At 40.0% G+C, this 24,545-nt stretch overlaps 1 long non-coding RNA gene across 2 annotated transcripts in view; it reads right to left on the bottom strand.

Moving 5' to 3' along the window:
* Positions 1–409: 409 nt before the first annotated feature.
* The window catches only part of LOC103349951 (uncharacterized), a 73,519-nt gene continuing 49,383 nt past the window's right edge, over positions 410–24,545 (bottom strand). The window contains exons 4-6 of one of the 2 annotated variants that reach the window (XR_016233542.1): positions 15,136–15,237; positions 14,933–15,053; positions 410–2,088 (exon numbers count right to left, since the gene is read on the bottom strand). This is a non-coding gene — a long non-coding RNA (uncharacterized LOC103349951). Of the gene's footprint in view, positions 4,343–14,932; positions 15,054–15,135; positions 15,238–24,545 lie in introns of both variants that reach the window. The other variant, XR_016233544.1, reaches the window with a different exon arrangement.

Here is a 24,545-nt window from a genome sequence, read left to right on the forward strand (position 1 = left end):
GAATGGTAGGGTTATATTCAGGTCTCTTAGGAATCTCCAGACTGACTTCCATAGTGGCTTTACCAGTTTGCATTCCCACCAACAGTGGGTTAGTGTCCCTTTCTCCCCACATCCTCGCCAGCATCTGTTGTTGGTAGATTTTTGTATGTGAGCCATTCTAAATGGGGTGAGGTGAAACCTCATTGTGGTTTTGGTTTGCATTTCCCTGATTGCTAGTGATCTTGAGCATTTTTTTCATGTGCCTGTTGGCCATTTGGATTTCCTCTTTTGAAAAATGTCTATTGAGGTCCTTGGCCCATCTCTTAAGTGGGTTGTTTGCTTTGATGTTGTGGAGTTTCTTGATCTCTTTGTAGATTCTGATTATTAACCCTTTATCTGTTGCATAGTTTGCAAATATTTTTTCCCATTCTGTCGTTTGCCTCTTCACTTTCCTGACTGTTTCTTTTGCAGTACAGAAACTTCTCAATTTGATGCAATCCCAAATGTTTATTTTGGCTTTGACTGCCTGTGCTTCTGGGGTGTTTTCCAAGAAGTCTTTGCCAGTACCTATATCTTGCATTGTTTCTCCATTGTTCTCCAATAATTTGATGGTGTCGGGTTGTAGATTTAAGTCTTTAATCCATGTTGAGTGGATTTTTGTGTAAGGTGTAAGGTAGGGGTCTTGCTTCATGCTTCTGCACATGGAAATCCAGTTTTCCCAGCACCATTTATTGAATAGACTGTCCTTACTCTAGGGATTGGATTTGGATCCTTGATCAAATATAAGTTGTCTGTAGATGTTTGGGTTGATTTCTGGTGTTTCTATTCTGTTCCATTGGTCTATCCATCTGTTTCTGTATTAGTACCATGCTGTTTTGATAACAACTGCCCTGTAGTATGTACTGAAATCTGGTATTGTGATGCCTCAGGCTTTGTTTTTGTTGTACAAGATTGCTTTAGGCATTCGAGGTCTCCTGTGCCTCCATATGAATTTCAGCATCATTTTTTCCAGATCTGAGAAGAAGGTCTTCGGTATCTTGATTGGTATTGCATTGATCTATAAATTGCTTTTGGGAGAATGGACATTTTGATGATATTGATTCTTCCAATCCATGAGCATGGAAGATTTTTCCATTTCTTGGTATCCTCTTCTATTTCTTTCTTTAAGGTTTTGTAATTTTCATCGTAGAGATCTTTAATGTCCTTGGTTAAGTTTATTCCAAGGTATTTGATTGTTTTTGTAGCTATTGTGAATGGGATTGATCTTAGCAGTTCTTTCTCAGCCATGGAATTGCTTGTGTATACAAAGGCTGTTGATTTTTGTGCATTGATTTTATACCCTGCTACTTTGCCAAACTCCTCTATGAGTTCCAATAGTCTCTTAGTAGAGTTCTTTGGATCCCCTAAATAAGAATTGTATCATCTGCGAAGAGGGATAGTTTGACTTCTTCTTTCCCAATTTGTATTCCTTTAATTTCTTTTTCTTGCTTCATAGCTCTGGCTAAAACTTTCAGAACTATATTGAACAGCAGTGGTGAGAGTGGGCATCCCTGTCTGGTACCAGATCTCAGTGGAAATGCTTCCAACTTTTCCCCATTCAATAGGATGTTGGCTGTGGTTTTTTCATAGATTGCTTTGATTGTATTGAAGAATGTTCCTTCCATACCCAGTTTGCTTAAAGTTTTCATCATGAAAGGGTGTTGTATTTTATCAAATGCTTTCTCTGCATCTATTGAGATAGTCATATGGTTTTTCTTCTGCAGTCTGTTAATGTGGTGTATCACACTGATTGTTTTGCGAACATTGAACCATCCCAGTATACCAGGGATAAATCCTACTTGGTCTGCGTGAATGATCTTTTTGATGTGTTGTTGCATTCTATTTGCCAGAATTTTGTTGAGGATTTTTGCATCTATGTTCATCAGGGATATTGGTCTGTAATTCTCTTTCAATGCTGCATCTTTTTCCGGCTTAGGAATTAAGGTGATGTGGGCTTCATAGAAAGAATTTGGGAGGATTCCCTCTTTTTCAATTGTTCTGAATAGTTTGAGAAGAATTGGAGTCTACAGGATACTATTAAAAAACTCAACATTCTGGTTCTAGGAGTTCCTGAAGGAATGGAGAGAGAGAAAGGATTAGAAGGCCTTTTTAGTGAGACACTAGCATAGAACTTCCCAGGTTTGGAGAAGGACAGAGACATCCTAGTACAGGAAGCTTATATAACCCCTAATAAACATGACCAAAAGAGATCCTCACCACGACACGTTGTAATCAAACTCACCACAGTGAAACATAAAGGAAAGATTCTAAAATGTGCAAGAGAGAAACGTCAGATTACTCTCAGAGGATCTCCAGTTAGACTCACAGCAGACTTCTCATCAGAAACCCTACAGGCTAGAAGGGAATGGTGAGACATAGCGCAGGTACTAAGAGAGAAAAACTGCCAGCCCAGAATATTATATCCTGCAAAGCTCACATTAATAATTTTTTTAATTGCTTCTAGTTTCAGAAAGAAAGATTAGGGAATGTGAAGACTTAGAATCAGAAATCATCAAAAATGAAACAAAGAGAAAACATAATAGTAAACAATGAGTAGAGTATGAGTGAGCCGTGGGACCACTCTGAGAAACCTTGGGTAACTTGGAGTCCCCAACTATTAGTTGTCAGAAAACAAGTACAAAAAATGATGAGAAAATGTCCACATTTAATAAACTCCCAGTTCCTTGAGGCTGAAAAATTTATAAGTATAGGAAACACAAAGAAAATTTCATCAAGAAACATCCAATCAGAGTCCAGTCCCTCAAAAGCAATGATAAAGAGAATATCACAGGGTACCTCCACGTGGCATCATATCATATCATCATCTATTTGCCTGCTATCTGACTCTGCCACTAAAGTGCATGTGTGTACCGCCAAAGTCTGTGACATTGTACAGCATGTATGTGTCATGTCAAGGTTACTGGGAGCAGGATCTGGGAGCAGCTCAGCTAGATGCCTCTAGGTAAGATCTGATGCAGACTGAGCAGCCAGCTCATGCTCAGCCAGGTGGCCTGGTCCCTAACCCTGCTATCTGGCTGTTGGTCTTCAAAGGCCCTTTGCTTGGGACATCAGTCCCTTCCCACGTCAGCCTCTACCAGGCAGCTCAAAACATGACAGATGTCTCCTTGCAAAGCAAATAAGAGAAAAGTGATATAGGGCACCCAAGATAAAGATTGGTAAATCTCAGTTTGCAAGAGACATCCCACAATGTTGCCAAGTTCTGTTTATTGGAAAAGAGTCACTGGGTCCATTCCATACTAAGGGAGGAGGAGATCACATTAGGTATGGAAACCAGTTTGCAGGAGTCATTAGGGATCATTGTGGAAATACCTATGTAGGGAGATCCCTAGGCTCCAACACATCACCTACAAGCTACTGTCAGCTCCTAAGTGGCTGCCTTCTTATCAAACACACTGCAGTGTTTCTGGAATGGGTGTAAAACCAGTGAATGGACTTATAATCTGGAAAATGCATGGTGCAATTATGTGAACTAAAACAACTGTGACATTATAATCCAACATCATCTGTTTTAATTATCAATAATTTCAGACAGTTGATGGTACAGGTTTCAATAATTTATCTTCAGGTTATCTCCAATTGAACTAATGAGTGCATGTGCTGAATTCTATTAGCTTCATTTTTAAACAATGCAACTAGATTTCATCATTTAATATTAAATCATTCAACAGTGGCTCGAGCTTTTTCTAAAGAAAGAAACAACAGAAAAATCCCTTTCATATTCATGGGATGGGAGATTTAACTTTGATAATTCCTCCAGCATTTTATAAACTGCTTATATTTATGTAAGAGAGAAAAAATATAAATCCACCCATATTTCACTGCAGGGGAAATAGATGAAGCCCAGACGTGGGAGGCTTGCCTTTAATCATGAAATGTGTGGCATTTGGCTGTAGCGAATGAGCCATTTGTCTCACTAATGTAAATCCTCAAGAGTCCTGAGTGCCTTACAGAAACCCCACGGGGTTGTGTTTATGCCCTCCAGGGACCTGAGCATGAGTTAAGGGTGGAGACAAAAAGATCCCAGCATGTCTGTCCTGGATCATATTTCTGCCAAGAAAGTCCTAACTTAGACCATTCTCTTTATCCCAAAAAGCCCCGATGAATACATCCATCAGAAACACTGCACATTTTCAGCTATAGGACACCAAATAAGAGACAGCAAGGTTTCATTGTCTTGTGATTTATCTTCAGGTTCTGTCAGAGGCATTGTGGACTGAGTAGCTTTCTTGGATTCAAATGCTCTTGTGGTTCTTGCTATGTTTCTCATCTGTCCCTGGAGTTTTCCTGAATCAGGTGCTAATGTCTACAATGAAGGGAGAAAAAAGTACGTATCAGAGTAGTCAGAATTGTAAGCAATAAATGCCCCCTCCATATTGTGGCCATTGTGATTAACTTGGTGTCCAAGTTACCATATCTTGGTTGCAAATTACTCAGTCAATCCTGCAGGAGTCATAGAGAGCTGCTTGTCTGGCTGGAGGCACAGCAGTGACCTCCACCTCTCCAGTCCAGCATTGCTCATGGTGGTTGACCATTCAATTCCTTGATGGTGTTTTAAAAATAACATACCTGCTTGGTAGCATCTTATTTTTCAGATCAGTTTAACCAGATTTTTCTCTCTGATCTCATTGGTAACCTGGCACTGAGAAGGGATGGTTCGCAATCAATATTAAATATCACTTTATAACCTTGTTTCCCACAGGAATTTTATGCTTTCCTTACCTATCAAAATGATGTCATTATTTAAAATGTCACTTCAAGTAAAAAATAAGAGTAGGGGCAAATATTTGGCCTGGCTATTTAGATGCTGGGTAGGATACCTTCATCAGAGAACCATAGTTCAACTCCTGGCTCTGGCTCGTGACTTCAGCTTCCTGCTAATGTAGACTCTATAAGGCAGTGGTGGTGGCTCAAGTAATTGGGTTCCTGTTATTGATGTGGGAATTCCTGATATAGTTTCTGGTGCACAGCTCAGCCCAGCACTTGAAAAATGAACCAGAAGGTTAACCAGCTGATGGGAAACTCTCTCTCTCTCTCTCTCTCTCTCTCTCTCTCTGCCTCTCTCTTCCTCTGGCTCTCAATTCTCTTATTCTCAGTAAGTGAATAAATAAGTAGATAAGTTTAAAGATTTTATTTGGTATTTTGAGAGGTAGAGTTACAGACACAGAGAAAGAGACAGAGAGAAACGTCTTCTATCTGCAGGATCATTGCCCAGATGGCCATGATGGACAGAGTTGTGCCAATCTGAACCCAGGACTAGGAGCTTTTTCTGGGTCCCCCATGGAGGTGCAGACGCCCAAGTACTTGAGCCATCTTCTAGCACTTTCGCAGGCCATTAGCAGAGAGATGGATCAGAAGAGGAGCAGCTGAGACTGAAACTGGAACTCATATGGGATGTCAGTGCTGTAGGTAGAGGTTGAGTCCACTACATCACAGTGCTGGCCCCAATAAGTAAATATTTTTTTAAAAGAGTACTAATAGAGTCATTTGAAGGAGTTATGTAAGAATTGTAAATGCGACTATACAGAGATGAAACTGTGGATTGAGTCTTTTAGTTAATTTTGATCTTGTAGAAATGAAAGATGGTGTTTATAGCTTCTCCTAAGAAAATACTGAACAGTTTTCAATATGGAGGAAAAGGGGGGGGGGGTGGAGCTTACTGCTCTAGTCTAGGGAAAGATAGTTAAAAAAAAAGTAGAGAGAGAACAGTCTCAGGGAATAGTTAAGGAGTAAACAGCAGAGGGATACTGTGGATCAGGACCCCAGTGGCCAAGAGTCTCAGCACTAGCTTTAGAGTGAGGTGAGACCAGACTGCAGAAGCCCAAGCCACTGGCAATAAAGCTGCGGAAGAGCTTGGCTGAGTCTGACTTGGTACCCTGTGGGAAACTTTGTACCTGCCATCCTAGATGGAAGAAAAGGGAGGAGGGCATGTTTCTCCCTCCCCAAGAACCTGCACTGGCATCCTGTAACTAGCTGAGACAGAGGATGGGTGCTATTTTGCACACACATAACAGTTGTGCCAACTCCTGTCTGTGTGCCCAGGAGCCAGCTGACAGGAGATACCTGAGTCTGGCTGGAAGAATTGACAGGGCACTAGGAACTCATGCCTCTGGGAGCCTTGTGTGCCAGAACTATGAAAACACTGTGTCTGCATGTGAGGGTGCAGGGTGTAGCTGGGACTTTGGACAGTCACTGTGGGCTGCTGCACTTGCTGGGGCTCCCGGATTCCTTGGTGAGGGTCATTGCTGCAGGATCTATATTCACATCAAGGACTGATAGATCTTTTAAGTGGTCCTTGTGGCGGTGTAGATGTAAATTGTACCCACTGGGAATAGCGCCAAGGCATTGGTCTCCTTTGGAAGAGGAGGTAAGAGTGAGAATACACCAACAAAACAGAACAAGCCTCTTCTCTGATTTAAAAAAAAAAAAAAAAGAGGAGATTTATCATGCCCAACTTAGGTGTCACCTTGGGCACTCCCCTCACTCTGGAGCACTGAAAAAATTTCCTTGACCACACCCAGAATATGCATCTAGGTATTCACTGAAAGAGTGGAAATTCCACTAAGCCACAGAAGTATAGTTCAAAGATAAAAGCCATCACAGGGGAAAAAATCCAACAAGTATCACCACAAATGCTTAATAATAAGTGGAGCAATTCAAGAAACAAGAATATGGAAGACAACATGATGCCCCAAAAGGAGGCAACACTTCAATACAAGAATTGAAAGATGAAAAGATTGATGAAATGTTAGAAATGGAGTTCAAGAAATTGATCATAGGATTGCTTAGAAGTGATCAGAAGCAAATTGATCATAGGATTGCTTAGAAGTGATCAGAAGCAAATTTATGAACTAAAGAAATCTGTACATGACATGAATGAAAATTTGCCTCCATTAAATTGAGATTTTAAAGATAAATCGAAATAAAATATTGGGAATAAAAAACTCATTAGGACAAATAAAAAACACCATGGAAATCCTTAAGAACAGACTCAGTGAGGCAGGAGAAAGAATATCCGAGTTAAAAGACAAATATCTGGAAACTGTACAGTCATACCAAAAATTTTAAAAAAAGAAGAAGAAGAAACAAAAAAAACAACAACATATCGGTCTTAGAAGTTCCTGGACTCTGGCGCTGTGGCATAGCAGGTAAAGCTGCTGGCTGCAGTAATGGCATCCCACATGGGCACTGGTACAAGTCCCGGCTGCTCCACTTCTGATCCAGCTCTCTGCTATGGCCTGGGAAAGCAGTAGAAGATGGTCTAAGTGCTTGGGCCCCTGCACCTGTGTTGGAGACCCGGAAGAAGCTCCTGGCTCTTGGCTTCAGATCGGCCAGCTCCAGCTGTTGCAGCCATTTGGGGGAGTGAACCAGAGGAAGACCTCTCTCTCTCTCTCTCTCTGCCTCTATTTCTCTCTCTGTGTAACTCTGACTTTCAAATAAATAAATAAATAAATCTTTTAAAAATAAAAAATAAATAAAAGAAGTTTCTGAAGACATGGAAAGGGAGAATAGATTAGAATGCCTTTTTAGTGTAATAATTACAGAAAATGTCACTAATTTGTAGAAATAAAGGAACATCCAAGTACAGGAAGCATATAGAATTCTTAATAGATATGACCAGAAAAGATCTTCACCATGACACATAGTAGTCAAACTCTCCACAGTAAAACATAAAGAAAATATTCAAAAATGTGCCCAAGAGGAATGCCAGATTATGTTCAGAGAATCTCCAATTAGACTCACAGCTGGCTTCCCATCAAAAACCCTATCACCTAGGAAATGAATGGCGAGATATAGTCCAAGTCTTTAGAGAAAAAACAATCATCAACTCAGAACACTGTACCCTACAACATTCTCATTTATAAATGAAAGTGAAAGAAAGACCATCCATAACAAACAGAAACTGGAAGAATTAGCCACTACTCATCCAGTCTTTAAAAAGATGCTTACAGGTATGCTATACACAAAAACACAGAAACATGGTCATCACTATGAAAGAGTGAAGGCAGAAAATCTTCCAGTAAAAATGCAAAGGGAATCCACAGTAAACAATAGGAATAATTATGGGAAAATGGCAGGGCAAAATCGTTATTTATCAATAGTTACCGTGAATGTAAATGGCCTCAATTCTCCAGTTAAAAGATACAGACTGGCCAAATAGGTTAGAAAACAAAAGCCATATGTTTGTTGCCAAAAAGAAACTCATCTCACCAACAAAGATACACAGACTGAAAGTGAAAGGAGGGAAAAAGATATTCCATGGTAACAGAAAGCAAAACAGAGCTGGTTTGCCATCCTAATATCAGATAAAATAGCCTTTAACACAAAAACTGTTAAAAGAGACAAAGAAGGGCACTCTGCAATGATTAAGGGAGCCATTCAACAGGAATATGTGACTATTGAGAATGTATATGCACCAAATCACAGATCACCTGGCTATTTCAAAAAGATTAATGGATCTAAAGGGAGACATAGACTCCAACGTATTAGTTATGGGGGACTTCAATACTCCACTTTCAGCAAAGGACAAATCAACCAGACAGAAAGTCAGCAAGGAAACAACAGAGTTAATTGACATTATAGACCAAATTGACCCCACATATACCTATAAAACTTTTCATCTTATAGTTGCAGAATGCACTTTCTTCTCACCAGTGCATGGAACTTTCTCTAGGATATACCATATGCTAAGCCATACATTAAGTATCAGTAAATTCAAAAAACTTAAAATCACACCATGCAGCTTCTCTGAGCATAATGGAATTAAGATGGAAATCAACAACTTAAGAATCTCTAGAATATATGCAAACACATGGAGAATGAACAACATGCTCCTGAGTGAACAGTGAGTCATTGAAGAATTCAAAATAGAAATCAAAATTTCTGGAATTGAATGAAGATGACAATCCAACATATCAAAACTTATGGGAAATAGCAAAAGCAGTGTTAAGAGGAAAGTTTATAGCAATTGCTGCCTATATCAAGAAAATGAAAAGGTCCCAAATAAATGAGCTATAAGTGCATCTCAAAGACCCAGAAAAACAACAGCAAGCCAAACCCAAAACCAGTAAGAAAAAAGAAATAATAAAAATTAGAAAAGAAGTCAACAAAATTGAAGCAAATAAAAAAATATCAAAGATCAGCAAAACGAAGAGCTCTTTTTAGAAAAAAAAAAATTGATGCACCATTGGCCCAATTAACCATAAAAGAGATGAAACTCAATAAAATTAGAGATGCAAAATGAAATTTAACAACAGACACCAAATACATAAAAAGAATCATTAGAAATTACTGCAAAGAGCGTATGCCAACAAATTGAGAAATCTAGAAGAAATGAATAGATTCCTGGACAAATAAAACCTACAGATATTGAGCCATGAATATATAGAAAACCTAAACAGACCAGTGATCAAGATGGAAACTGAAATGTAATAAAGACCTTCCCAGGAAAGAAAAGCCCAAGACTGGATGGTTCACTGCTGAAGTCTACCAGATATTTAAAGAAGAACTAACTCCAATTCTTCTCAAGCTATTCAAAACAATTGAAAGGGACAGAAACATCTCAAACTCCTTCTATGAAGCTAGCAACTCCTTAATTTCTAAACCTGAAAGAGATACAACAGAGAAAGAGAACTACAGACCAATTTCCATGATGAACACAGATGCAAAAATCCTCAAAAAATACTAGCTAATCAAATCCAACACATCAGAAAGATATTTCACCTGGGAAAAGTGAGATTTATCTCAGTTATTCAGAGGTGTTTCAACATTTGCAAATCAATTAATGTGATACATCACATTTACAAATTAAAGAACAAAACCATATGATATCTCAATAGATGTAGAGGAAGCATTTGATAAAATATGACATCCTTTCATGATGAAAACTTTAAACAAATTGGGTATAGAAGGAACATTCCTCAACACAATCAAGGAAATTTATGATAAACCCACAGACAGCATCCTATTGCATGGGAAAAGTTAGGAGTATTCCCACTGAGATTCAGAGCCAGACAAGGATGCCCACTGTCAACACTGCAATTCAATATAGTCCTGGAAGTTTTAGCCAGAGCCATTAGGCAAGAAAAAGAAATCAAAGGGATACATATTGGGAAAGAGGAAAAGAGGAAGTCAAACTATCTCTATTTAAGGATGACATGAATGTGTGTGTGTGTGTGTGTGTATGTATGTATGATCCAAAAGAATCCACTAAAAGTCTATTGGAACTCATGAAAGAATTTGGTAAAGTGGCAGGATATAAAATCAACACACAAAAATCAATAGCTTTGTAGGCACATACAATATCATGGCTAAGAAAGAACTTCTAAGATTAATCTGAATTACAATAGCTACAAAAAAAAATCAAATACCTTGGAATAAATTTAACCAAGGATGTCAAAGATCTCTATGATGAGAATTATAAAACATTAAAGAAACAAACAGAAGAAAACACACAAAATGTGGAAAAATCTTTCATACACAAGATTAGAAGAATCAATACCATCAAAATATCCATATTATCAAAAGCAATTTATGGATTCAATGCAATACCAATCAAAATACCAAGAAAATTTTCCTCAGATAAAGAAAAATGATTCTGAAATTCATATAAAAATACAGGAGATCCCAAGTACAATCTATACAACAAAACCATAGCTAGAGGCATCACAACATCAGATTTAAAGACATACTAACCAAAACAAAGCAGTCTGGTACTAGTGCAAGAACAGATGGATAGACCAACAGAACAGAACAGAGATGCCTGTAATCAACCAAGAGATCTACAACTAACTTATCTTTGACAAAGGAGCTAAAATCAATTCCTGGAGCAAGGAGATTCTCTTGAACAAACAGTGCTGGGAAAACTGAATCTCCACATGCAGAAGTATGAAGCAAGACCCCCATCTTACACCTTACATAAAATTCACACAATGGATTAAAGACCTAAATCTACAACCCAATACCGTAAATTATTAGAGGACACTGGGGACACCCTGCAAGACATTGGCATAGGCAAAGAGTTCCTTGAAAATACTCTAGAGTCACGGGCAGTCAAAGCCAAAATTGACAAATGATATTACATCAACTTGAGAAGCTTCTGCACTGCAAAAGAAACACTCAGCAAACCGAAGAGTCAACTGACAGAATGGGAGAAATTATTTGCAAACCAGGGAATCGAGAAAGGATTAATAACTAGAATATACAAAGTGATCAAGAAACTCAGCAACAACAAAACAAACAACCCAGTTAAGAAGTGGACAAAGACTTAAACAGGCATTTTTCCAAAGAGGAAATCCAAATGGCCAACACACACATGAAAAAATGCTCAGGATCACTAACCGTCAGGGAAATACAAACCAAAACCACAATGAAGTTTCACTTCACCCCTGTTGGAATTTCTTTCCTACAGAGATTAACAATCAGCAAATGCTGGCAAGTATGTGGGGGAAAAGTACTCTAATCCACTGTTGGTGGGAATGTAAACTGGTACAGCCACAGTGGAAGAAAATATTAAAATACCTCAGAAAGCTGAATATAGACCTACCATATGACCCAGCCATCCCACACCTGGGAATTTACTCAGGGAAATGAAATCAGCATATGAAAGTGTTATCTCTACCCCAATATTTATTGCAGCTGAATTCACAATAACTAAGACATGAAATCAACCCAAATGTCTGTCAAATGAGGACTAGAGAAAGAAATTATGTGATATATACACCATGGAATACTACAAAGTGGTAAAAAATTAAATCCTGTTCTTTGCAACGAAATCAAGAAACTGGATAGCATCATACTTGGTGTAATAAGCAATCCCGAAAGGACAAATGACATATATTTTCTTTTATCTGTGAGAACTAATTGAGCACCTAAAAGATAATCTATAGAAGTGAAATTAACACTTCCTGATGCAATGATTTTGAACAGCCCTTATCTCGACTGTTGAGGAAGATTTTTTTCCCTACAATTTGTTGAAATCTTTACTTAACATAGAGTTAATTGTATGTGTTTAAAGTTAATTGAAAATAGATCTTAGTAAAAAGTAAGAATGGGAATAGGAGAGAGTGTTGGAGGGTAGGTATAGTGTGAATAATCGCTATATTCCTAAAGTTGTATTTATAAATGTGTGAAGTTTGTGTCACTTAAATAAAAGCTTTCCTGTAAACAAAAAGAAACACTGAAATTTTAATACATTTAATAAATATTTTAAAATTTACAACAAGACAATACAACAGAACAAGAGAATATATCCCTGAATTTTCAAAAAAAAGTCACTTACACTTCAGATCAATAAAAGATACAAATAAAATCAAATAGGAATATGATTTTTAAAAGTCAAAACATCACAAATATTATTTAATGAGTAATTAAAATGAGAAAAATGATTACAAAAAATATAATTGAGAAAAGGCAATGACCAATTGTGGGAAGAGTCCAAATTAATAAGTAAGAAAGTGTCAAAAATTTAATAGAAAGATACAACATGACTATTAGAGAAGGATTACAGGTGATAAAAATATTCATTGTTAAACTTAACCGTAGGGGAAAAAATGAAAACAAAAACTTGGGTTTCTTATTTGAGAGAATAGTGGGATTTGGGAATGGTGTTATTAAATTTTAGAAAGGTTGGAATACAAGGAACTCCCTCATACACTTCCTGAAAACTTAGCCACTGTCAATGATGACAGTTTAACTCTGTTCCTTTTACTGTCTCAAAATGTCCATTACCTCTCAAGAAGTGATCTAGGGAAAATTCAATGATATGAAATATTTGATTAAGGATGCCCACTCAGCTTTATATAGGATAATGAAAGCTTAAACACAGGTAAATTTCCAATGAGAAGTAAGATTTTATCAAATTTTCAATTTGCACCCAAATTATCAAATTAGGAAAAGTTAACAACATACTAAATTTAATATCAAAGTTTAATTCCATGTGAAATTTATGATATGCTTTAAAGAATATAATTGTATTCACAGACATGCAGGACAGACTATATATTGTATTTGCATATATTCACAGGCATGTATCTATAGTTACTCATAATTGTACATGCTTATATAAACACACACACAGAGAAAGAAAAGCTAAAAATTAACCACACTTAATACATTTGAGAATGTTTTTACATTTTAAAAGCTTCTCTATAATTTAAGTTTTGTGATTTTTTGTAGAAAATTTAAAGAGAAATACAGATAAGTGAAAAGCATATAAAATTTGCCTTCTACATACTTGTTTGCATATATTCCCTCTGATTTTCCTTGTATATAGTTTTCTCAGTTCCCCCTGACTTCTGTACAGGGCATGGTGATAGGGATTCTGAATTTAGCAATTGGTATGCTTGTTTTTATTGAGTAGAAGAAACCAGAGACAGGGTCTTTGTAAATGATGTTAGGGTGGAAATGGTACTAGCTCTTAAACAGTGTGTTTTCTTCATGGTGTCATAGGCTCCCATACAGTACACACCCACACACTTATGTCTTGGTAGTAGAAAAAATTCTTTTCTAAATGGAGGTCACTCTGTATTCCTGATTATCTGCTGAAACGTTACCGTGAAGTAGAGTTTGGTGTGGTACATTTATAGCAGCGTGGGCTCAAGCGCAGGACACTTCACATAATATACCTCTGAAATTAAGCTGACCTGTGAAGTTTTAATTAAAAGCAAAAGCAGCAATAATTTTTCTGAATAAATTCAGGTCACCTATTAAGTGCTAGGGTGACATTTATAAGTTCACCCTGGACAGATTCTGCATGAGGACAGTTGCATTGAGTTCAAAATTATTTGCAAGCCGTATCAATACTGTGCGCTCTTTGTTGCAGCATTTGGATCTCACCTTTTATTGTGAACTGACCATTCCTTGAGTGAATGATGGAGGGCAGAGGCACTAAGACTTTTTGTTAGGATGCTTAAAAAGTTCTAAATCTAGAACTATGGGCAAGTCAGAATACAACTGATCTAAACCTCCTTACTCTTGGCTAGGTACCCATGCCCTTAATAAAAAAATGACACAAATTGGTGTAATAGACAGGAGTTACCAGTAAAAAATAGCCTGGCTGGTTGGCTATCACTGGCCATCTGTGCCCATGATTTTCCTAATTCCTCATGTTCTCTGTCAGACCACAAGTATCTCAAGATGCTTCCAGGGAAATGTTGATGTTCAGCCAGCACTGACCGCCCAAGGACACAGGTGCAGGTGTCTTAGAAGAGTTAAAGAATAGCTGTGGGACAGTCTCTGCTCCAAGCATTCAAAATCGTAAGGACATCAGCAAGTGATAAAATTTCATAACTCAAATTTCATTTTCAACTCCAATTTGTTCTTAAAAACAGAGAGTTATTTGACGGTGGGTTATTTAATGCTATACCTGGAGAGAAATAATGATTAGTAGTGTTATTATTTGATAACAGATAGATTAGTCTTACAAAATTAGGAAAATATTGTGAAACAGTAAGTTGCAATTCATCTATCCCTCACATATTATTGATACTGGCAACATCTTAAAACGTGTGCACTTAACAAAATAAATTTCCCCAAACACAAGAGCATTAATTGGAAGGAAATTTAAACATCTCTAAATGCTGTTATGAGAGTCTAATAATCCACAATATTTTAAACCCTGTGAGAAACCAGCTAAATTTTACATAAAATACTAAAAGTTTACAGCTAAATATTGTCTTCAAACAAGATTTAAAGAATATTGAGCTGAGACTCTGATATTATTTATTACTATTCTTTCCTGGAATAATTTCTATACTTCTCTAGACTTTACAGACTATGTCGCAAATAAATGAATATATATTTTTGGGGCAGTTATGGCTGCAAGAGCTGGATTTTCAGTTGAATATTTTTGGTAGTAACAATAGCAAAGTTTACTCCTCACGTCACAGAATCTGACCTTGTACTTTCATCCTCAGAAGTTGATTTTTGGAGACTTGCTGTGTTTCCCAAAGCCGAGATGTAGGAATCATCATTATGAGAGGACATCACAATGCCAGTATGGTAACATGCTGGTCTGTCTACAATATTTAAACACATTTTTAAAATATGCTTTATGACTTACCTAGAATTGTCATCAATTACTATTATTCAGAAATGTACCTTCCTGTTGTTATTAATACGAGGTCTTGTGGTTGCTCAGTTCTTCCATCTCTTTCTAAGCCATCTCATTTTGCGCAGCATTCGTGATGTTGGCTCGCAAGCCTGGGAGAGATGGGTATCTCTTTAATGAGCAAATATGGAACCAACTTTCCTAAAAAGCAGCTATATGCAATTAGGCTCCAACACTTTCCAAGTTCAGTTTAGAGAGAGCTCTTCCATCCACTGGTTCACTCCCCAAATGTCAGCAACAGCTAGGCCTGGGCCAGGATGAAGCCAGTAGCCAGGAGCTTCTTCCTGGTCGACCACGTGAGTACAGAGAACCAAAGTCTTGGGCTGTCCAAGCACCGCTGCTTTCCCAGGTGCATTAGCAAGCTGGATCACAAGTGGAGCTGATGGAACATAACCAGTGCCCATACGGGAAACCCGTGCTGCAGGTGGTGGCTGAACCCACTACACCACAACACTGACCTGCAAACCAATTTTTTGAATAAACTTTTCCCTGACTCTCTGATCAGGTACCCTATACTTTTCCTTATGGTGGGTTCCTGGATTAATGAGCACTAACGTCACTTGTGAAAAAGAAGGTGGGAATGCCTGTCAACGTCCCACTGTCCTCCCCTCCACCTGGACATGCTGCGTTCCTCCTCCACTCCCTTGCAGGCAAGCAGGGACATGCGACTCTGTTCTGGTCAGCCTCAGCCACTCAGTGCATTTGTCATGGACTATGCTCCCGGGTGAATGTTGCACAGTATGGCCTATGAGGTCAGCCTGGCTGCAGACAGAGGCAGCGCAAGAGTCTCTGGCTCCCAGGCCAGTAGTGGTGGGAGTGGAACCATCAGAGCTGCACAGCAACACCAGGGGGAGCTGCCCAGGCTGAGAACAGCCACAAGTGGGCCAAGGGAGACTTTAGGGTGAGGCTATGCTGTCCTCAGTGGATGACCTGGGACAGCATTTTTGCTATGTAGATTCCCCAGATCCTGTTAATTTTATAATCTTGAGCTTCAAGTCAAGCTGGAAAACACCTTTCAAATTTTTTTTTTTTTTTTTTTGCTTAAAGCCATTAGAGCTGGCTTGCTGCTTGATAATAAAATAACATAATATAGAAATTATGGAAAAATACAATGCTAATAGCCAGAAAATGTTGTATTTGCACAGGATACAAATCATACATATTGTTGATTCTTACCCATTTTTGGGGAATCACTGCTCTCACTGACCAGGGAAAAAGGCCATCACATGAATTTTCTTGTTCGATGACCAGTGTTAGTATGACCAATGTTCCAAAAGTAGCCGCCTGTGTCTGCAGATCACAGAGAAGGGAGGAAAGTGACAGGGAGTGGTGGAGGCAGGCAGTGGAGACGACACAGCTCTTCTGAGTCCCGTGTTCACCTCTGGACACATTGCTAAGCACCTGGATATTCTCTTAGGCTCTTTTCTTTTCACCTTCAAAATCCTATGATTATGAATTATACAAGTGTCAGAAATGTCTCCAACACCCTTCATACCATGGCGTTGATCTCTTTCTCTTATAGACCTCTAAGTATCATATCAAGCATTTGTAAGCTCTATCATCTCCCTGGTTGTCCGTGCATTCTTTAGGGTAAGACTGTGTCCTGTTTCCTTCACGTTTTCTTCAGCGTCTGACTGGGGCTGCTGTAACAAGCAACCATGAACTTCATGACTTATAAAAACCACAGGCATATCTTCTCTGACAGTTCTGGAGGCTGCAGCCCAGGGTCAAGGTGTGGACACCGCCATCCTCCTCTGGAGACCCTGGGTAGCATCCTGACTCCTGGGATGGAGGTGGCCAGGGATCTTAGCTGTTTCTAAGCTTGCAGAATCTTCACCCCAATCTGTTTCCCTGGCACACAGCCTACTTCCCTCCATGTGTCTGTCTCTCAGCTGCCTCTCCTCCTCTTAAAGAGATACCATTTACATTGTATGGGGGTTTGCTCCACAGTCAGCATAGCCTCATCGTGACTTGATAACATCTGCAATGACCCTGCTTCAAAGCATGCTCACGCGGATTTCACATATTTTTTGAGGGGAATATAACTAAACTCATGACAGTGCTTAACCCAGGAATATGAAGATAAGTACGTTTTTGGGCACATATTAAGTGTATTTCTTTTTTCCTAATTTATTTGTTCACAAGCAAGCCAGCAGCCTGTGTTTCCTCCCTGTCCTACCCATTTCCTCCTTCAGCTGAGGATCCTGACCTCTGTGCATATTTAACACAAACATCCAAATATGACTCACTTAAAATCATCATGTATTTTCCATCCCGAAGATTAAAAAGCCAAAGATTCAGCCTCCCTCCCCCCCAGGACAGAATGTCAGACCGTTTGCTCAACCAGGATGCACCCAGCTCATGTTCTAAAAATAGAACGGCACACAACAAGGGGCTGCGCGTTGTGTCCTAGGAGTGTGTCTGCAGGACTAATGGATTCATTTCTTTTCTCCTCCTGCAGCTCTACTAAATCCATCACTTCTGCCTTCCATGGGGAGAGAAAACATCTGGAGTTAAAATGAGAGCAAGAAAAGCATGAAAAGACTGCCCTCCCTCTGCTGCCAACTAATCCCTGTCCCCGTAATAGGTCCCTTCTGAGTCAGCTCTGACGTGCAGCACCCAGGACAGTCGTGCCCTCAGCAGCTGACACACGGATCTGCCAGGCAGGCTGCACACAGCGCTGGATTGCTGAAGCGAAATCACCGGCTGGGTCTTTTCTCTCTTCTTTGAGTACACAAGAGGGGTCTGCTCACTTTCCTGGAAATCGAAGCCCACCCCAGTTAACAAATTCCTGCTTGCTCACACCCCTTCTGCTTCTTCAGGCCCAGAGGTGTTGTTTGGAAGGGCACATGGATTAGCAGCCAGGAAGCTTTCCAGACTGCTACAGGGAGAAGAGAGAAGGAAGGAGAGCAAGCCAGCTCATGATGGCCTGCTAACAAGCGCACTGTTTTCCATGCCTTAACCTCAGTGCTGTGTGCGGGAATTGGTTTCTGGTCTTAGGCTGGTAGCCCATTGTCCACCTGTTCCTTCCCACACTGACAATGGGCACAGGGGATGGAATCCATTTGTTTTGAGGAATAGGACATAGACAACATGCTCTGCTCAGTGGGGCACCATCCTGCTTCTCGGACTCAGTTGTAGAGGTTACTGCCTACATGTTCTCAGGGGAGCACACTCCACTGGAAAAGGACACGCTGCATTCTGTCTCTGCCTATGCAGGCTGGGTGAGAGCCCACCCTCCCAACAGAATGTGGCAGCAGAAGGCAGCAGGGTAGTGGACCTATAATAATGGTGAATACTGGTTTCGGGAGCTCACGATTGTTAATAAGATTCCGGATCCTCGTACTGCATGATAGGGTTCTGCTGGCTGTTTCTTGTTCCGGAGCTTAGGTTTTAGTTTTTCCTGTTCATACGGTGGGCTTTGGCTAATGTATTGCTGTGCCTATGTGCTTGCTAGCTTGTAGAGTTGCTTATACCCTCTAATAAAGTGGGGGCTGAGAGCTCTCTGATGGCACACTCTCCTGATGGAGGCTCCCTTGTCCCTTCTCTTCATTTGAAAAACCCCACAACCAGTGCCCAAACAGGGACCCTTGGCACAGCGTGCAAGGGACAGCTTACCACGCCCGGCAAGGGTTAAAGATGTGTCATTCATCTCTTTGAGATCCCGGTGAATCATTAACATGGGGAATTCCCTATCCCCAGTGCAACAAAAGTGTAGGGCAGAATTGTATTATTTACTAAAACAGTCAGGACACTACATCCACAAACAGACCATTGGGCAATTACTTCAGGAAATAGACAGATGTTGCCCTTGGCATCCTGGTGGAAGTGCCTTGGAGGTGACGGATTGGGAGAAAACAGGACAAAGTTTATATCAGAAGCCACGGAGTCCCATTCCTGTGCTTCACACATGGTTTTGTTGTAAGGATGCCATCAGTCATATTTCAAGCCCAGTGACATCTCGACCTAGCCTGGAGATTTGTCCCTTAGCTCCCTGCTGCTGATGAAGAAAAACTAATCCTACTGTAGTTCTTTCCATGGAAGAACCCCCTGCCCAATCCCCCCTGCTGTGCATGTTAAAAGAAGCCTGAGAGCAAGGAAATCCCTTATCCACTGTTTGTCCTATTATAAGACCATAGAATGACCCAGTCTGGCATGAATCTCTACCATATAACATTTCTAAAAAGTAAAGAGGAGTGGGCTGGTGCTGCGGCACAGTGGGTTAACACCCTGGCCTGAAGTGCCAGCTGCTCCACTTCTGATCCAGTTCTCTCCTAAGGCCTGAGAAAGCAGTGGAAGATGGCCCAAGTCCTTGAGCCCCTGCACCTGTGTGGGGTACCCGGAAGAAGCACCTGGCTCCTGGTTTCAGATTGGCCCAGCTCTGGCCATTGTGGCCAACTGGGGAGTGAAACAGTGGATGGTTCTCTCTCTCTCTCTCTGCCTCTTCTCTGTGTAACTCTGACTTTTAAATAAATTAATAAATAAATAAATCTTTTTTAAAAAAGTAAAGGAGAGTATAACAAAATATGACATGCAAAGTTCTTGTACTGTAGGATTGTTGGAGACTATTGGAGGAAGTTTTAAGATGGTGTCCTGGGACTGGCAAACTTTAATAAAGGTGCTTATAACTCCTTCACAGTATACGGTGTGGGCACAAGCGTATTGAGATCTTATTCATGCCCAAGTCACAGATAATTTGATTTGTAATATACCCATTGGAGCTAATCAGTTATTAGGAGAAGGAGCTTTTGCTAATCCAAATCAGTAAGTTAATTCCCCAGGGGAAGAACATATCAAATTTCTAATATGGCTTTAAAAGCCTGGAAGAAGATACCTGTTGCTTGTGATCCATCCACTTCTTTCTCCACATTAAGACAGGGGCCTACTGAGAATTCTGCTGCTTTTATTGATAAATTGTGAAAAGCTATTGGGAGACAAGTAGAAAATCAAGAAGCCATTCAACTATTGTTGTGACAATTGGCTTTTGAAAGTGCTCATCAGGATTGTAAGGATGCGTTAAAGCTGTTGCTAATAAACCTGAAACTTTTGAAACCAATCTGTTGGCTGCCGCTCTTAAAGGTCCTGATTAAAAAAAAAAAAATTGTTTGATTGTTTTGATCTTAGAGGTCAAAGCCTTGTTGTTCACATTTGCCCTTTTATTCTAATTTCCTTTTTGGGGTTGAGATTTATTACAACAAATTCAAACTACTATTCATATAATAGGAGGCTTCACCCAATCAACCCATCCCCACACAGTGCTGCCTTTAACCTGGCTGCCTGGGGAGCCAATATGGGTTAAACAATGGCCCCTTCCTAAAGAAGGATTACTCATGGCAGAGGCCCTAGTTCAAGAACAATTGCAATTAGGTCATAAATTACTTATTACCAAATCTATCCTTTCCTTTCCCCAATTGTATTTGCCTCAGCCTTTGACCTTGGTACAATGACAACAATATTTAGGTCACCTTAATTGGGCTTGTCCTTATTTTAGATTAAGCACCCAATAATTACAACCACTTTCTAAAGCATTAAAGGAAAAAACACATCCACCGATATTACTGACATTGCTCCTCCAATGTAAAATTCTTTAAATATATAAATTTAACATACGACAAAGTTTTATTAATCACATTCTGTCGCTCCCCCTCTCGCGGAGGAACGACACTAGACCCTGCGCTGTTCTTTTGTCTGCTCGGCTCTTCCCGGGTTAGCTGCTGACCCCTCCGCCTCCGTGGAGGGGCGGCACCACCCCGCCACTTTCCCCGCTTCCGCGGAGGAGCAGCACACCACCGGTCGGCTCTCTCGGGGGCTCCTCAGATGTTCCTGGTGCATGTTGTCTCTCTCCTCCTTTATAGTCCTCTTCCACCAATCCATGCTCTGCTACCCACACGCCGAACACGCTGCTCTCCTCCAATCAGGAGCAGGATCAGCTCCTGCAGGTTATTGGTCGAACTGGAGGCAGCTGTGTAGAAGTTGTTTGCTCCTCCCCAGCGCCATATTGTGGGAGAGCAGATGCATAGAATAAGTCTTAATTCCAGTAACTTAGTCTAGTCTTAGTTGCTCCCCACAACATTCCTTATAATGCCCCCTTACAACTAGGTATTCTTCCCACTCCTTTTTCTGAAAGTATTTACATTGTTGAATGGCTTTGTTTACCTCATACCCCTTCCCATAACATCTATCCTTACAGGAAGTTAAATTTCATTGCCAAAGGACATAATTGATCTCTTACCTTGATTTGGCTTGATTTGGTTAATATTTACCTGCCTTTTTCTAAACAGGAACATGAACATCTGTTACTAAGCTGTTACTATTTCAACTTACTTATCAAATTGCCTTCATTTATCATGTAGGAGATCTCTCTTGTAATCTTCCTAAGGATCCTCCATTAACTCTCTCTCTCTCTCTCTTTTTTTTTTTTTTTTTTTTTTTTTTTTTTTTTTTTTTTTTTTACAGGCAGAGCGGACAGTGAGAGAGAGAGACAAGAGACAGAGAGAAAGGTCTTCCTTTTTCGTTGGTTCACCCCCTAATTGCCACTATGCTGAGGCCAGCGCACTGCGCTGATCCGAAGCCAGGAGTCAGGTGCTTCTCCTGGTCTCCCATGGGGTGCAGGGCCCAAGGACCCAGGCCATCCTCCACTGCACTCCCGGGCCACAGCAGAGAGCTGGACTGGAAGAGGAGCAACCAGGACAGAATCCAACGCCCCGGCCGGGACTAGAACCCGGGGTGCTGGTGCTGCAGGCAGAGGATTAGCCTAGTGAGCCATGGTGCCAGCCCTCCATTAACTCTTTAGAGTGTTGCCATATTCCTTTCGTTAAATGGTTTCTAAAGTACCCATAGTGCAAGCTCTTACTACTTTTGGAGATGAATCTTCTACAAGACGAGTGATTACTTATCAACAAAATTCTCATTGGATAAAAAAAAATACCTTCTACAAAAAACGACTCCACACAGTGAGCTGACAGCGGCTATTTTGGCCTTTCAATTGTTTAAAGATCAACCCTATAATCTTATTGCTGATTATCAATATGTTACTAATTTATTGTTTCATTTACCACATGCTCGAATTAGTCCTGCCATTGATCTTAATTTACTTAGCCTTTTTTTAACCTTACAGACTCTGCTATGCCAACATCAATTTCCTTCGTATGTTGCTCATGTTCACAGTAACACCACTTCACCTGGTTTTCTTTCAAAAGGCAAAAGATGCACGGGTAAACCTTTACTGTCGGTGCTCTATTTACTGATCCTCTTCAGAGTCATAAATTTTTCCATCAATCAGCTAAATCTCCCTATAAACTGTTTAAAATTCCTCTTTCTGATGCTCGGCTATTATCTCTAATTGTTCCCCATGTGCTCAAACTCCTCATTATTTTCCTTTTGCTGCTGTTAATCCTCGAGGCCATCATGCCAATGAGCTTTGGCAAACTCACTGTCCTTTATCAAAACTCTTCTATTATTTACATGTTTTTATTGATAACTACTCAGGCTACATTTGGGCAACCCCACTTAAAGGAGAATCCACTTGCTATGTCATTAAACATCTATTAATGGCTATTGCTGTCATGGGCAAACCTATTCAGTTAAAAACTGATAAAGGGCCTGCTTATAGCTCTTCGATTTCAATCACTTTTGTCAGTTATGGTATATTAAACTGAATCATGGCATTCCCCATAATCCTGTAGGTCAAGCAACTGTTGAATGGACCCATCGTGCACTTAATACCCTTCTTCAAAAACACATTTAAAAAAGGAGAAACATCCTTTGGGAGATCAATCAGACAACTGCAAGTCTTTTATTTACTCTTAATCATTTAACTTATTTTTCAAGATTTAATTCTACCTCTCTAGATTGTGAAACCCCAGCACAAAAATATCCAGCTCATGAAGAACCATGGCTGTTAGTATATTATGAGGAGCCCTTGATCCTAACTGGAAGGGCCCTAAGCCACTCAACATGGGGGAGAGGGTTTGCTTCTACAGGTCCCATTTGGATTCCAGCTTGCTGTGTCCAACCTGCATGAACCCGTGAGTTGGCACCAGCAGCTACAGGATCCTATTCCTGCTTTCTGGCTGAAGCTAGAAGACAAAGAGCCAGTGCCATTGTTTCATCCTCCTTTGGAGAATCAGGAGACAAAGCCACCTCCTTGCAAGTCCCCCAGTATGCATCAACCATTAGTCAGTCACCTGGGGAGATGTGAAGTTGCTGTTTGCTTTTGTACAAAAATGCCTGGCTTGGGAAAACCAATCAGAGACTGCTAAGGCTTTACTTATCACTACTGATGCTCAACTCACATACACTTCTACTTTGATCTCATTAATTATTATATTATATATTATATTATTATATTATATTATTAATTATTATATTTTCCCCTCCTTGTTGGCTAGTATTGTCTAATAATTCTAATGACTGCTACTCCTGAAGTCAAGATACCTATAAGAAGCCATGTGTTGTTCTCTTGTGTTTGAAATTGTTCTTTCCCGTCATCCTGTGGGAGCTTGCCTGTATTTTAGAAAAGATTGCCAATACCACCACTGTTGCCTTATCTTTTAATAATTACCAATGCCATCTCACTAGTCCAAGTGATCAATTTCAGTTCATACTGACAGGTCTAAGAGTCAAAAGGATCACTCAATTAAGTCAAATTCTTGAAGGTGTTTTTTACAAAATCATGCTGCTATTGATTATTTACTGCTTAAGCATCATATTGGATGTCAACAATTTCTTGGATTATGTTGCTTCAATATTTCAGATAATTCTACCCTTATACCAAAAGAAATTGACAAAATTAAAGAGGAGGTGTATCATTTACATGTTCAACCCAAGTGACGGCAATTGGGATCCTGGTTAAATTGGTTACTCCCTTTGCAGTACCGTTGCTGGTGATAGTACGCCTATGTCTTTTTGGAACATGACTTATATCTTGTACCTCTACACTAGTATCCTGAAACCTAAGAGCTTTGATTAAAACAAAGGAAAGGGGGATGTGGAGGTTACTGCCAAAACGTTCTCAGGGGAGCACACTCCCCTCGAATAGGACTTGCTGCATTCGGTCTCTGTCTATGCAGGCTGGGTGAGGGCACATCCTCCCAACACAATGTGGCAGCAGAAGGCAGCAGGATGAGTAATCTGTAACTAACGGTGAATACTGGTTTCAGGAACTCAAGATCAAAGCTAAGATTCTGGATCCTCGTATTGCATGATAGGGATCAGCTTGCTGTCTCTTGTCACAGAATACAGGTTTTTCCTGTTCGTATGGTAGGCTTTGTTAATGTGTTTCTGTGTCTACTGTAGTTGATAGCTTGTAGAATTGCTTATACCCTCTAATAAAGTGGTGGCTGAGAGCTCTCTGGTGTATACTCTTCCGATGGAGACTCCTATGTCCCTTCTCTCCATT

Source organism: Oryctolagus cuniculus, chromosome 5 (assembly GCF_051225735.1).
Source record: "Oryctolagus cuniculus isolate XC-2025 breed Fujian yellow rabbit chromosome 5, ASM5122573v1, whole genome shotgun sequence".
Taxonomy (NCBI): Eukaryota; Metazoa; Chordata; class Mammalia; order Lagomorpha; family Leporidae; genus Oryctolagus; species Oryctolagus cuniculus.